This window comes from Chiloscyllium plagiosum, unplaced genomic scaffold (assembly GCF_037043375.1).
Source record: "Chiloscyllium plagiosum isolate Xiang-an unplaced genomic scaffold, Cpla_swu_hap1 HiC_scaffold_18, whole genome shotgun sequence".
NCBI lineage: Eukaryota > Metazoa > Chordata > Chondrichthyes > Orectolobiformes > Hemiscylliidae > Chiloscyllium > Chiloscyllium plagiosum.
In genome coordinates, this window is record NW_028270156.1 from 55,654,260 (window position 1) to 55,669,757 (window position 15,498).

Sequence of the window (15,498 nt, forward strand, 5' to 3'; positions counted from 1 at the left end):
GAGAGGTCCTGAATGAATGCTGAGAGGAACCTTGATGTCTGTGAGGACAGCATGAAACAGACTGATATGCTCGAACAGGTTGATGTTAAGAAAGAGGATGTGATGGAAATTTTGAAAGACATAAGGATAGATAATTCCCCTTGGCCAGGTGGGATATACCCAAGATTGCTACAGGAAGCGAGGGAAGAGATTGCTGTGTCTTTGCTGATGATCTTTGCGTCCTCACTGTCCATTGGAGTAGTGTTAGATAATTGGAGGGTGACAAATTTATTGCCTTATTCAAGAAAGGGAAAAGGGATAATCCTGACAACTACAGACCAATCAGTCTTACGTCTGTGGTGGGCAAATTATTGGAGAGGATTTTGAGAGACAGGATTTATGATTACTTGGAAAACCATAAGATTAGAGATAGTCAGCACAGCATTATGAGAGGCAGGTCATGCTTCACAAACCTTATTGAATTCTTTGAGGATGTGATAAAACACATTAATGAAGGTAGAGCAGTGGATGTGGTGTAATGGAGTTTAGCAAGGCATTTGATAAGGCTCCCCATGGTAGGCTCATTCAGAAAGTGAGGCATGGGATGCAGGGAAACCTGTCTGTCGGGATACAGAATTGGCTGGCCCTTAGAAGACAGAGGGTGGTAGGGATGTAGTTCAACCTGGAAATGTGAAGTGATTCAATTTGGAAGGTCGAATTTGAATACAAAATACAGGGTTAAAGGCAGGAGTCTTGGCCGTGTGGAGGAACAGAGGGATCTTGGGGTCCATGTACTTAGATCCCTCAAAGTTGCAACCCAGTTGATCGAGTTATTAAGATGGTGTATGGTGTGTTAGCTTTCATTAGCGGGGGATTGAGTTTGAGATCCGTGAGGTTATGCTGCAGCTCTATAGAGTCCTGGTTAGACTACACTTGGAATATTGTGTTCAGTTCTGGTTGCCTCATAATAGGAAGGATGTGGAAGCTTTAGAGAGTGCAGCGGAGATTAACCAGGAAGCTGTCTGGACTGGAAGGCATTTCTTATGAAGTAATGCTGAGGGAGTTATGGCCTTTCTCATTGGAAGGAAAAAATGAGAAGTGACTTGATAGAGATGTCCAAGATAATGAGAGGCATAGATAGAATGGATATCCAGAGACTTTTTCCCAGAGCAGTAATGTCTATCACAAGGGGCATAATTTTAAGGTGATTAGAGCAAGGTTTAGGGGAGAAGTCAGAGGTAGGTTCTTTACACAGAGAATGGTGAGTGCGTGGAATGCACTGCCAGTGTTGGTAGTAGAGTCAAATACATTACGGACATTTCAGCAACTCTTGAATAGGCACATTACATTACATTACATTACAGTGTGGAAACAGGCCCTTCGGCCCAACAAGTCCACACCGACCCGCCGAAGCGTAACCCACCCATACCCTTACATTTACCCCTTACCTAACACTACGGGCATGGCCAATTCACCTGACCTGCACATCTTTGGACTGTGGGAGGAAACCCACGCAGACACGGGGAGAACATGCAAACTCCACACAGTCAGTTGCCTGAGGCGGGAATTGAACCCGGGTCTCTGGCGCTGTGAGGCAGCAGTGCTAACCACTGTACTACCGTGCCGCCCACCCAAGATAACCCACATGGAAGATAATACAATGAAGGGCATGTGGGTTAGTTTGATCTTAAAATAGGCTAAAAGGTCGACACAATATTGAGGGCCGAGGAGTCTGTACTGTGCTGTATTGTTCTATGTTCTATGCTAACATCCTTAAGAAAGAAATAGTCAGTAAAATAGATTTCTGATATGCATTTCTTTTAGCAAGAAGACAACCCTAGCTTTTATCTATAACGGAGAGAGAGGAAAACAGCTTCCTCATCCAGCTTCAATACCCCAATAACTGCTCCTGAAAGCTAAACTACAAATCCCGGTCTTGTGGAAGCTTGACCGCACCCATTCAAGCTGCTTCTACTGTTCCCAGTTTAAAACAGAAACCCAAGGCCTTACAAGCTGTTTACTTTATTGGCTTGAAGCTGACTGCTCATCACCTCTGTCTCAACCTCTCCTTATTAAAAAACAGAACCATATACAACTCTTAAAGCTATCATCGTCACACCCTGGATTGTGCCCTGAGATGTTGGTGCCTAGAGGTCCCTTTAGAGCAGGGATTGGCAATTAATTCTTCCAAGGGGTCACATGAGAAACCTGAGTTGTGTTGGAGGGCAGAATCAACAATAAGTTGAACATAATTCTGCTCAGTATTAATTTTCTCCCATTGTAAAAAGTACTAAATTATATAGTTTTGCACTGAAACTTATAATCAAAAGAATAAGGATATTCTGTTACAATAAAGATATTAAATTGTGGAGTAGGTCAAATATAGAAGAAATAAACAGTATAAACAATAATTTCAGTATTTCATTTTATTTTTAACATGTTAATCTCACAAACCAATAATGAAAAGTTGTTTCATTATTGTTCAGTATTACAAACAACAAACAACTCTATACAAAAAGCAATAAGTGCTTTTGATGTTTTTTAGTTCATTTTACTTGTTTAGTGAGAAAAATCCAGTATGTTTTGGGCTTGAACAAGTGCACTGAATTCTGGTTGAATGTCTGAGGTGGATATGCTAAGGACAGCTGAGAGATGATCATCAGTGATAGAGGATCTGTATTTGGATTTGTTGAACTTCATCACTGAGAATGTCTTCGCATATATAGGTAGATCCAAAGAGGACTAGAATCTTCTGAGCATGCCTCCTCATGTGTGGAAAGTTCTCCTCTTTGAGGGAAGATTAAAAATCAAGCAGTGAGACTGACCTAAAGTACTCTGCCAGAAGTGTGTCAGACTACAGGTCAATGAGTTCAAACTGAACATCACTAGGTGCATTCTCCACATTGCATGTAAATGGGGAAAAAGTCATGTGCATTTCATTCTCAACCGTTTTAAAGTCTTGAAATTGCCTTGAAAATTCACCATGCAGTGCTTCTAACATAGATGAGTACCTGTGGAGGTGATCAGCTGAAGGTGCGGCTTCCTTCAATGTTGGCAAGTGGGTGAGAATGTTGTCCTCCATTTGGCTTGAGAGAAGCTGCAACTTTCTCATAAAAGCCTTCACCAAGTGTACATTTCATGCACAAAAAGGCCCTTGCACTGCAGTTTCACATTTAGTTCATTCATAAGTGCAGTCACATCAACAGCAAAACCAAGGTCTGCAATCCAGTCTGCATTTGAAAGCTGTGGAATGCCATTCCCTTTCTTCACACAGAAATCTTGAATCTCTTCTCTCAGGTCCCATACACTTTTCAGCATTTTGGCCAGGCTGAGCCACCTGACAGCTGTGTGGTAGCCTATGTCACGATGTTCAGTCTCATTTTCCTCCGAAAGTGCAACAAACTGCCTGTGGTTCAAAGCTCTTGCCCTGATGAAGTTAACTATTTTAGTTACAACATCAACCACATGATTAATTTTTAACATTGACTTACACAACACTTCCTGATTTATAATACAATGCAAAAATACCAATTTCTGTTCAGGGTCAACTTCTGTCACTTTATCCTGCATTCTCTTTAAGTGTCCAACATTTTTTCCCGTTAGATTTGAACAACCATCTGTTGTCACACCCGCCAGCTGGTCCCATTTTAGTCCCAATGTGTCCAAACATGCATTTACCTCCGTGAGCAAATCATTACCAGTTGTTGTTCCTTTCATTGACTGCATGGCTGCTAGCTCCTCCGTGATTTTAAAGTCCATAGTTATCCCACGTACGAAGATGAGTAGCTAGGTTGTGTCACGTATATCAAAGCTCACATCCAAAGCCAAGGAAAAAAAGTCAAAGTTGACTGCTCTGTGCTGCAGCTGAAGCTCCAGATTTCTCACGATGTCCCCAATCCTTCTCATTACAGTGCGTCGGGAGAGGGGCACATTCTCAAATGCCTCCTTTTCCTCCGGGCATATTAGTTCTGCAGAGTCCAACAAGCACTCTTTAATAAACTCTCCATCAGAAAACGGTTTACTGTTTCTGGTGATTTTGTGGGATATGACATAACTTGTCTTGGCGTGAGCTGACATTTTGAGGGCTGGCCAGCAAGCATTACTTTTAGCTGTTCATGCAGGCACGCAAATACACGCGCATGTGCGTCCATACGTAAATAAAAAAAGCATTCTTTTCAAAACAAAAGCAACACAGTTGTATTGCGTGCATAGCATAAATGAAAACGTATTTATGTTCTAATTTAAGATTGACCTCATGTGGGCCGGACAGGAACAACCAAAGGGCCGGATATGGCCTACGGGCCATAAAATGCCCAGGTCTGCTTTAGAGCAAGCAGTGGGCTAAAGTGACCAATCATTTCACTTTGGGTTTTCTTGAGTTTACTTTGTTTAGCACATGTGGTAAGATATGAGGCTGTATATTAATGAGACATATTGTGCTGTTAATAAGGTATTTTATGAGCAATAATCCCCCTTAGTTGGCAACTCTGATACCCTCTAATCCAGGGAGAGTCCTGGAAAACCTGTTCTGCACTCTCTTCAAAGCCTCCACATCCTTCCTGTAACATGGCAACCAGAATTGAACACAATACTCTAAGTACGGCCTAAGCAAAGTCTTTTATGTTGGTCTCTCTTTCAAGAGGGCAAGTATACTAAGGTTTGGAAGTTATGTTACTGCTGTTCAGGGGTCTGATTAGACAATAGCTGGAGTACTGCACTGTTCTGGGCATCACACCTCAAGAAGTTGTATTGGCCTTGGAGGGTTGCAGAGCAGCTTCAGCAGTATAATACAAAGGCTAAAGGATTAAGGCTAGAATCTTAGCATTCTCAGTGTCTAACCTGCAGATTCCTAACCATATATTCCTGCTATGAATGTTGCATAAGCTAAAATTTTCAACAGAGGTAAGCTATCCCTTTAAGTGCACTGGAAAAAATCTCCTTTCCAGGAGAGAGACTGTACTTTTTCTGACCACAGTCAGGTCTTCTCCAAATTGTCCAAAAATTCTTAATCTTTAAGTTTGACAAACTCAAATAAAATCTTGATCACAATAAAATAAAAACAAACTAATGACTTTCAATGTTTACTCTATCTGTCATGAACCACCATAGTCTAAATAATTATCCATTAACACTTCAGCAATTCCCTGCTCTCGGTTACATACTGAATGGGTCACTGTTCTGGAAGAACTACTTTTGAAAAAAAAACCTTCATAAAATAAGTAACACCTATATTCAATCATTTTGAAATTCAGACTCTAAAAATGCTATTAATATTTAAATCACATACTTTTCATCACACAATAACTTACTATCCTTCACTTCTTGCAATTGCTGGAGATATAACCAGGCTCCAGGCTTTAATTGGGAGATGTTGAAGTAATTTTGGTCAGGCGTTTGAATTCAACCAGCTCATGGAGATTTATTTAGTCTCTTGACTGTTTGTTGCAGAGTGCTGATTAAATAAACTTTATTTGATGAGTTGATTGACTTGTTTGCTATGAAATAAATTGTTTGCTATATGTTCCAGCCTGACCTCCAACACAATGCTGGGCACAGTGTTGTCAAGACAGTTTGGGTGCGACGAACAGTATATTAAAAATAATTTGAAAAGCTAATTAAATGTTGATCTGTCTTTCAAGTAGGCAGGTATACAAAGGTGTGGAAGTTATGTTACAGCTGCTCAGATATCTGTTTAGCTTGGAGCACTACTCTACTCGGGAAGGTGTATTGGCCTTGGAGTGATGCAGAATAGATTCAGTCAGATAATACAAAAGCTAAAGGATTAAGAAGGCTAGATGCATTGACAACATCTGAAGAGAGCATCTCTGCGACACCCTTGCCTGGAAGAGGAGCGCCTCATCTTCTGCCTCAGGACCCTTCAGCCCCATGGCATCAGTGTGGATTTCGCTGGTTTCCTCGTTTCCCCTCTCCCCACCTTGCCCCCATTCCATACTTCCAGCTCGGTGCCGCCCCCATGGCCTGCTTGTCCGCCTTCCTTCCCGCCTATTCACTTCACCATCCCCTCACCTTTGCCCCCACCTCAGTCCGCCTATTGCGCTCTCGGCTGCCTTTCCCCTAGCCCCACCTTCCTCGAGTTTGTCTCTCCACTCCCGAGGCTCCCAGCCTGGGTCTGGTGGGGGGCGTTTGCCTGGAGCATTGGCTTTCCTGCACCTCGGATGCTACCTGACCTGCTGTGCTTTTCCAGCACCACACTCTTGACTGCATTTACTGGTTGACATGTATTTGCTGCCCTGTTCTTCTACTTGGTAGTGTTTGTGGATTTGGAACATACTGTCGAAGGAACACTGGCGACATTTGCAGTACATCTTGTAGATGGTACACACTGCTGCTATTAAGCATCAGTGATGCATGGAATGAATATTTATGGACGTGATGCAGATTTGACCTACATGTGACAAAAGACCCACAGCAATATGGTTGACTCTGAACAGTAAATCCTGGCCTAGCTGGTAATGCCCAATCCCATGAATGAATACAAACAATTGCCCACAAAGATTATGCCCTCTGAGAGAAAAAAAATTATTTTAGATGTTGTAACTGTACCTGCATCTACCACTTCCCCTGACAGCTTGTTCCATATAGGCACCCCCTCTGTATGAAAATACTGCCCCTCAAGATCCTCTTTAAATTTTTCCCCTCTCTCCTTAAACCTACGCCCTCTAGTTATAGACACCCCTATCCTGGGAAGAAGACTTTTGCTATTCACCTTATTTATGATGCTCGTGATTTCATAAACTTCAAAAAGGTTACCCCTCAGCCTCCGATGCTCAATGGAAAAAAGTCCCAACCATTCCTGCCTTTCCTTATAACTCAAATTCTCCAGTCTTGGTACATCCTTGTAAATCATTTTTGCCCCCTTTTCAGTTTAATAATGTTCTTCCTAAAGGAGGGTATTCAGAATTGTATGCAGTACTCCAAATAAGGCTTTATCACTGTCTTATACAGCTGTACCATGACATCCCAAGTCCTGTACTTTGCAAGCGTGCCAAATGTCTTCTTCACCACCCTGTCTACCTGTGATGCCACTTTCGAGGAACTATGTTCCTGCGATATCCAGTCTACCATGGGGAACTGTGTTGAAGGTCTCGCTAAAGTTTATGTAGACAACATCTATCACTCTGCCTTCATCGATTTTCTTAGTCATCTCTTCAAAAAAATTCAATCAAGTTTGTGAGACACGATTTCCCATGCACAAAGCCCTGCTGACCATCCCTAATCAGTCCTTGTCTTTCCAAATGCGTGGAGATCCTGGCTCAGAATCCTCTCCATGAACTTATCCATCACTGACATCAGGCTCACCAGTCTGTAGTTCCCTGGCTTTTCTTTGTACCCTTTCTTAAATAATTACACAACATAAGCCACCCTCCAATCTTCTGCCTCCTTACATGTGGCTGCTGATGAGACAAATATCTCTGCTGCAGTCCCCACAATTCCCCCCCAGCTTATCATAATGTCCTGGGATACTCTTGATCAGGTCCAAGAGACGTATTGACATTTTTCAATTTTAAAACCTCCAGTATCTCCAATTCTGTATTGTGCTTTCTTTTCAAGATATTTCTATTTACTTCCTAAGTTCCCTAGCTTCCATGTTTTTTTCCACAGTAAAAACTGATGCAAAATATTTCTTTAATGTCTTACTCGTCTCCTGTGGTTCCACACATAGACAGTCTCATTGATCTTTAAGGGGTTCTATTCTGTCCTTAGTTACTCTTTTGTCCTTAATATACTTGTAGAATCTCTTTGGATTCTACTTAATTCTGCCAAAGCTTTCTCATGTTCCATTTTTGCCCTCCTGATTTCCCTCAAGGGATTCATTTGATCCCTGGCAGAGAAATAATCTACAAGTCTGAACCAGGGTCAACAGTTCTCAACTGAGTCCAAATGGAGTGCATTCAGGGAAAAGTATGAAACTTCCAGGTTGCCTGCATTTATGAAGTTAAAAATTTGGGGTAGTAATAAATGTAACATATTTGAACAGGATTGTAAAATGGGTAAAGTATAGAGAAAAAGTCTTGGATGGGGTAATATCATGTAAGGTTGTCATTCTGAAGGAGTTAACTTTCATATTATGTTGGCTGCACCCATTCTTTTGAAGTCCCACACAGTCAGTGAGTGGAAATTAAGAGTTCTGCCTGCATGTTCAGGGTCAGCAATTGTATCTGTATCAACTCCCTAAGGTCCTAGTGATTATGCCTGACCAATGTAGTTGTACCTCATGCTATCAAATAATTTTAAAAAAAACTATGTCAATACGGTTGTGTATCCTCAACTAGTACTATACACCAGTAGCCTGAAGACAAAGCAAAGGCAAAGCAGGATTGGTACCAGTGAGCTCCCTCAAGCAACTCTTACAAAGTACCACATTGCGGTGGAAGTCATAAATTGCACAAGGTACCAGGATTGGCCAGCTGGGAAAACATCACATATGTCTCTGGCTGAAAAATCTTTTTTAATGCTGTTCATAGAATCATAGAGATGTACAGCACAGAAACCGACCCTTTGGTCCAACTTGTCCAAGCTGACCAGCCATTCTAAATTAATCTAGTTGCATTTGGCAGCATTTGGCCGGTAAACCTCCTAACCTTCCTATTCATATACCCATCCAGATGACTCTTATATGTTGTAATTGTACCAGTCCCCAATACCTGCTCTGGCAGCTCTTTCCGTACACGCACCACCCTCTGTGTGATGGTATTCTATATAAAATAATAATGAATAAATACTAATAGATTGTAACAGCACATCAATCATTCTGCTTACATTCCATGCACAGCATATATTAAAATTATCATAGCCAGTTATGATCTTACAAAAGAACAAAGAACAAAAGAGACTTACAGCACAGGAACAAGCCCTTCCAGCCTCCAAACCTGTGCCAGTCATCATGCCCCAACTAAACTAAAAAATAAACCTTCTGCTCTTATTTGGTCTGTGTCCCTCTATTCCCTCCCTATTCGTGTAATCATCCAGATGCCTCTTAAAGGTCACCAACATGCCTGCTTCCACCAACTCTTCTGGCAGTGTGTTCCAGGCTTCTACCACTATCTGCTGAGTCAACTGAAAAATGTCCCTCGCATATCTCCCTTAAACTTTCGGCTTCTCACTTTGAAGCTGTGCCCCCTTTTAATTGAAACTTCAACCCTGGGAAAAACCCTCTGACTATCTACCCTATCTATGCCTCTCATACTTTTGTAGACTTCTATCAGATTTCCTCTCAGCCATTGTCTTTACAGTGAAGACAGTCCTCGTCTTTTTAACATTTTATTTCATAGCCAATGCCCTCGAGAGCAGGCAACATCCTGGTGAATCTTCTCTGCACTCTCTCCAAAGCTTCCGCATTCTTCTGATACTGTGATGTACCTAGGTGAACATCAGGAATATAGAAATCACTAATGTAGTAATTGTCATGATATTATGATGCCAACAATTTAAAATTATCATCTGTTCAATAAAAGAACATTTGCAATTTATTCATTCATGTAATGAACAACTTCCTCCTATAATTTTATTAATCACGTTACAACATATCAAAATGTCACACTTTTCTGGAGAAGGAATTATGATGACTAGAATATACTTCACCTTTTTCAAGGCAAAATCATTCAAAACTCTTGCTTAACTTGTGCATTGGCACATAATTTCCATACCTACATCAGTTCAGGATGGGCCATTAACTGAACTATTCACATGTTACCAAAACAATGAATGTTTCAGATAAATTTTCTATTCATATTAAGATCAAGAAAATAAATGTTGATACTGCAAATATTACAGGATCTACAATTTTGTAGCACTTATTCAACATATATGAATGAAATGAATGGCTACCGATCCATTTCTGTAATTTTGAAATAAACACCCAGAATTGGGTCTTTCAAATTTAGTGAGCAGTTAAAAGTCCAACATTAAATACATTCAAGAAGTTTCAACTCAGTTCTTCAGTGAATGAGCCCCTGCAGCATTAAATAATTCAGTTCAATTAAATTATTTCACTTTTAGCCTGAGTAGTGAAAAATGAGGTTTGTGCAGTGGCTTTACCAAGTTGGAAAATTGGAATAACCAGTCTTTTCACTATGACCAAAAAATAACCAAAATTGTGAAATGGTGTTGATGCTCATTCTGTGTGTTCTTCGGCAACTCACTGGATTTTTGATCCTGTCACCTTCAGCACAATATTGGTGAATGGTAACAGTCTTGGTCACTCTTTTGTTCTTGTTGAATTTGGTCAAGCCTATTTTGGCTTGCTGGCCAAATAAAACATTTATTTGCGCCATCCTAAGTAATTTCAACAGATTGTTCTTCTCTTTGGATTGCTCGAGGCATACTTTTACAGCAAAATAGAGGGAACTCTACACTATATCTAGTAAAATTATATTAGACCTTCTAGATTGTTACACTAGAGGATATAATTTTCTCCACTAAATTTAGTAAAAAATGTAGTTATTATTAAATAATGTTGATAATTTTGTACTTGCATCTACTTTTTATGGAAATTTGGTAATGGAGAAAATATAATACTATAATGATTAGCAGTAGAAGGGCATTACTTTTTCTAACATCCCACCTTTGCAAAAAAGTGTAAATATACTGTTGCATAGTTTTTGTCAAGTATAAGTACAATAGCTACGATTGTAAGCAAATAAAAATGTGCAACTAAATATACCAAGTTCGATTCCAGTCTTGGGTGACTGACTGTGTGGTGTTTGCACATTCTCCCCGTGTCTGCGTGGTTTTCTTCCGGGTGCTCCAGTTTCCTCCCACAGTCCAAAGATGTGCAGGTTAGGTGAATTGGCCATGCTAAATTGCCCGTAGTATTAGGTGCAGGGGTAAATGTAGGGGAATGGGTCTGGGTGGGTTGCTCTTCGGAGGGTCGGTGTGGACTTGTTGGGCTGAAGGGCCTGTTTCCACACTGTAGGGAATCTAATCTAATATAAATCTAATCTAATCTAATTTGTATTTAACTGAGTGCATAAGATCATGGAGTGATTTAACTGTTTAAGATGATGAATGGATTTGATAGGGGTCAGATACAGAGATTTGAGTGGGTGAGGAAATCTGGAATAAGGATGCGAGCACTTAAATTAGAGCGAGAGGTACTTCTCCATTGAAAAATGGACTTTAGAATTTCTCCTCCAAAAGAATTTGGATACTTATCCAATTGAAATTTTCACAACACATAGGTCAAGCTGTCAAGGGATTTGGATCGAGAATGGGCAGTGGAGATATGATACACATCATCAATTCTACAGTTGTTTTACAAAACATTAAGGCACTAAATAATTTACTCCTCCAGCTGGCTGAGAAGAAGGCACAGGCCAGCGAATTGTGCTGGTTCTCAGCTCACTGTTTTCATCTGCAGCAAATATGACAAGGATAGTCAGAGTGGGACTCCTGAATCACACATGTTTAACACAGAGTTGACCACAATGGCACAAACCATCTTCCTAGAAGACAGAAGGCTGCCACCATTCAGATTTTAATGCTGCAACAAAATATTGACATTTTATCATCGAGGTTAGCAATTGTATTATTGAAGGAGTGATATTGGTGAGAGGTAATATTCAACATTAAGTGAGTGAATTTTAATAAAAACAGACATTAATCAATAATTGCAAAATGATTTTTATTAAATTGGATACAATATTGTATTGATTGTGTACCCTGGACTAGTAATCTAGATCTGAAAATGTGTTGCTGGAAAAGCGCAGGTCAGGCAGCATCCAAGGAGCAGGAGAATCGACGTTTCGGGCATGAGCCATTCTTCAGGAATGATTCCTGAAGAAGGGCTCATGCCCGAAACGTCGATTCTCCTGCTTTTTGGATGCTGCCTGACCTGCTGCGCTTTTCCAACAACACATTTTCAGCTCTGATCTCCAGCATCTGCAGACCTCACTTTCCCCTAGTAATCTAGATGCCTGGATTAACAATGAGACAGGGGTTCAAATCCCACTGTCCAATTTTTTGAATTTGAATTTAAGTTATAAAATCTGAAAATAAAAAGTTGGTAAAAGTGACCATGAGGCTATTGGATTTTGTTGGAATCAGGGAAGTGCTATACCGTCAATGCCAACCTTATCAACAATATCCACATTTCAAGAATGAATAAGAATATTATTGCTAAAGGAATGCTAGGATTTGCAGCTCCATTGTAGGCAAAGAAAGTCCATCTTAGATTCAAATGAAAATGGTTGTTATGTACCCTGGAGAAATTCAGATTAGGTTACAACTTCATAGAAGAGGTTAAGACTATTTATTGATCTCTTGTGGCATCAATCTTGGACTAATAGTTTTCTATCTGACCCAGTTGTTCATTCCAGCATCTCTCAGTAACAAAGCTTTTTGTTCAACGTCCTTGGGGATCTGGATTGTGTTTATTTTTGGTTTGTACTCTGCTATTTTAGAAGATTGACATGAAGGGTTACCTCACATCCTCAGGTTGATAAGCTCATTTTCTATTAAATATGATATAGAATAGCTAGTTGTAATCCAAAGCCGTATTGTTCACATAGGCATTGTACAAAAGGCCCTTTCTTCTTTCACCTCCTATTTTTTTCCCATTTTCATACCTCCTCTTCGGAAGTCACTGACACTTAGTGAGGTACTATACCTTGAGTATGGTAACCTTCTATGTTATCTTACTCTAATGTACAGGCCCAAAACAGTATTATAAAGATAGTTTTCCACAGAGTCCATCATATACATCTGGGGCCCCCAAGACATACATATTCTGGCAGGAGTAATAGAATGACATTCAAAATTGGTGTATTTCAGTGAGCTGCAAAGGAACCTGTCTTATGAACTGAGTCAAAAATCGATGATCCCATAAAAGTGAAAGGAAGAGCAACTGTGGCTGGAGCTCCCCCAGTGGTCAAAGATAAAGAGTTTAAAATGAGGCAAAAAAAGAGTCTTGCCACAATTATAAGGTTCACATCACAGCAGAGAACAAAGCTGAATGTAGAATGCATCATGGCACCCTAAAGAAGGAAATGGAAGAGAGAGTGTGATAATAGATCAGAAGTGAACATGAAAGGGAGCCCAAAATTATTCATGTACATTAAATAGGAAAAGGATAGTCCAAAAAGGAGACAATAGGCACTGCTGATGTAATATTTTGCATCTTCCTTTGTTACAGAAAAGAGTGTTGCCAAAGTGACCGTAAAAAAGGAGGCAGCAGCAAAACTAGCTAAGTTAAAATCAGGTAAAGAGAATGCACATAAATGGTTGCCAGCCCTTAAGTTGAAGAGGCTAGATGGTATGCATCCTAAGTTATTGTAAGGTATAAATTGTGAAGACATTGACGACAATCCTGAAACCCTCCTTGGATATCAGGGAAAGCAATATAATGACTCAGTGGAAGGTGGCATAATGGCTCAATGATTAGCACTGCTGTCTTATTGGGCCAGGGACCTGGGTTTGATTCCACTCTCACATGATTGTCTGAATGGAGTTTACACATTCTCCCCATATCTGCGGGGGTTTCCTCTGGGTGCTTGGGTTTCCTCCCACAGGCTAAGATGTGCAGGTTAGGCAGATTGGCCATACTAAATTGCCCATTGTGTCCAAGCATGTGTAGGTTAGGTGGATTGGTGATGCGAAATGCAGGGTTACAGGGATAGGGTGGAGGGCTGGTCTGGGTGGGATGTTCTTCTGATGGTCATTGGGGACTCAATGGGCCAAATGGTTTGCTTCCACTCAGTATGGATTCTATAATCAGGTATAGTGGCAGAGAACTGTGGGATTAAAATGAGAAAGGGAATAACAAGGCAATTACAGGCCATTGACCCTAACATTGATAGTGAAGAAACCTTTGGCAATAAACCAGGACAGAATTACTTGGTATATAAAAAAAAATGTAAGGCAATAAATGTAAGTTAAAACATATATTGAAATCATTTTTGACTAACTCAGTTGAGTTCTTTGATGAAGTTAATGAAGGTATTGTTATTGATACAGGGTATATGACTTTCAAAAGGCAAATAGACTTGTTATTAATAAAGCAACAGTGGCAATTTGAATACAAAATTACTTTAAGGATAGAAAATATGGAGTAGTGGCGAATGTTTATCAGGTTGGAAAGAAGACCCTCAGGAACACTCTGTAAGGATTAGTACACTTTTAAAATATCTATTAATGATCTGGATTTGGATATACTACAAATTTTTGAAGAACGCAGATACTCCAAACTTGGAACAAACTATACAACTTGGAGTTACAGTAAACAATGAGAAGGACAGTAACAGACTTCTGGAGGACAAAGGTAGAATGGTAAATCAATCAGACGCATGGGAGATGAGATCATTCACAGAGAAGTGTGAGGCTCCACATTTTGGTAGGAGGAATAAGGAGAGGCAATGTGAACTAAATAGTACAAGTTTAAGGGGTGTGCACAGAGATACTGGACTTTAAATTGCTCTCTGAAATGGCCTAGCAAGGTACTCAAATGTATCAAACAGCTATAATTCTAAAGAAAAAATGTAATCATATGGACCATCTGGCATCATTATAGGCACCAGAAAGAACAATGGCAAATCTCTCCATCCTGAGAAGTCTTGTACCAAATTTGGAAGAGTTTTCCAACAGACTACTGAAGCAACAAACTGATACAGTCATTTTCACAGAATCTTACCTTACAGGCAATGGTATGACTATCACCATCCTTGGCTATGTCATGTCCCACTTTAACAATGATATACTATCAGAAGGGAGTTGCGCTGGGAGTTCTCAACATTAACTGTGGATCCCATGGAGTCTCATGGAATCAAGTCAAAATGGCCAGCAAACCATCTGCCGATAACCACCTAAGAAGTTGAACACCACATGGAGGTTACACTGAGGGTGGTGAGTGATGTGTTTCTTTGGGTCAAACAAGATTGCCAATGTGAAATGATCTGAATGTTTCCCTATAAATTAGCTCATGTGACATTTACTGGGTTCTTGTTGAGACAGGTGTCTTAAAGTTTATTAACAACATTAACTATTTACACTTAATTAATTGTAAGATCTAAGCCTTACACAGAGTCTAGGTTCTAAGTTTACTGATGTTTACAGTGATACTACTTAACAGGAACACTATGCATGGCTAACTGATTCATTACCCACTGAACTGACTCAATTGCCTTGTGACTACTGAAGGTGAGGCAAGGACTTTTATATTGGAACGTAACGCATCATCTGTCTGAAAGCTACAATATCTTTCTCGGATCTATTCAGTAATACAATATTCCCTCTTACTTCTTGAAAGGATAGAAACACTTTTTGAAGAGACATGTACAAAGATACCTATAAATACACTATTTTGACATCTTAAAAGGATGCATAGATGGACATACAACACAACCAAATCCAGTCCTTACACAGAGGCTGTGTCACTTCATTCTGCAATTCACTATCTGTTATCATAGATGAATACATGTTACTTGACATTGAGTTGTCATTGGAATGATACTTTCAGCGTCTGACTTGTCATTCTGTGTGATGAGTGATTGATTATATGCAGCC

General features: G+C 40.0%; 1 pseudogene across 1 annotated transcript in view; it reads right to left on the reverse strand.

Annotated features, from left to right (window-relative positions):
* Positions 1-2,396: 2,396 nt before the first annotated feature.
* The window catches only part of LOC148146981 (general transcription factor II-I repeat domain-containing protein 2A-like), a 28,142-nt pseudogene continuing 15,040 nt past the window's right edge, over positions 2,397-15,498 (reverse strand). The window contains exon 2 of the transcript XR_015760193.1: positions 2,397-3,947. The product of XR_015760193.1 is annotated as a general transcription factor II-I repeat domain-containing protein 2A-like (transcript). The remainder of the gene's footprint in view (positions 3,948-15,498) is intronic.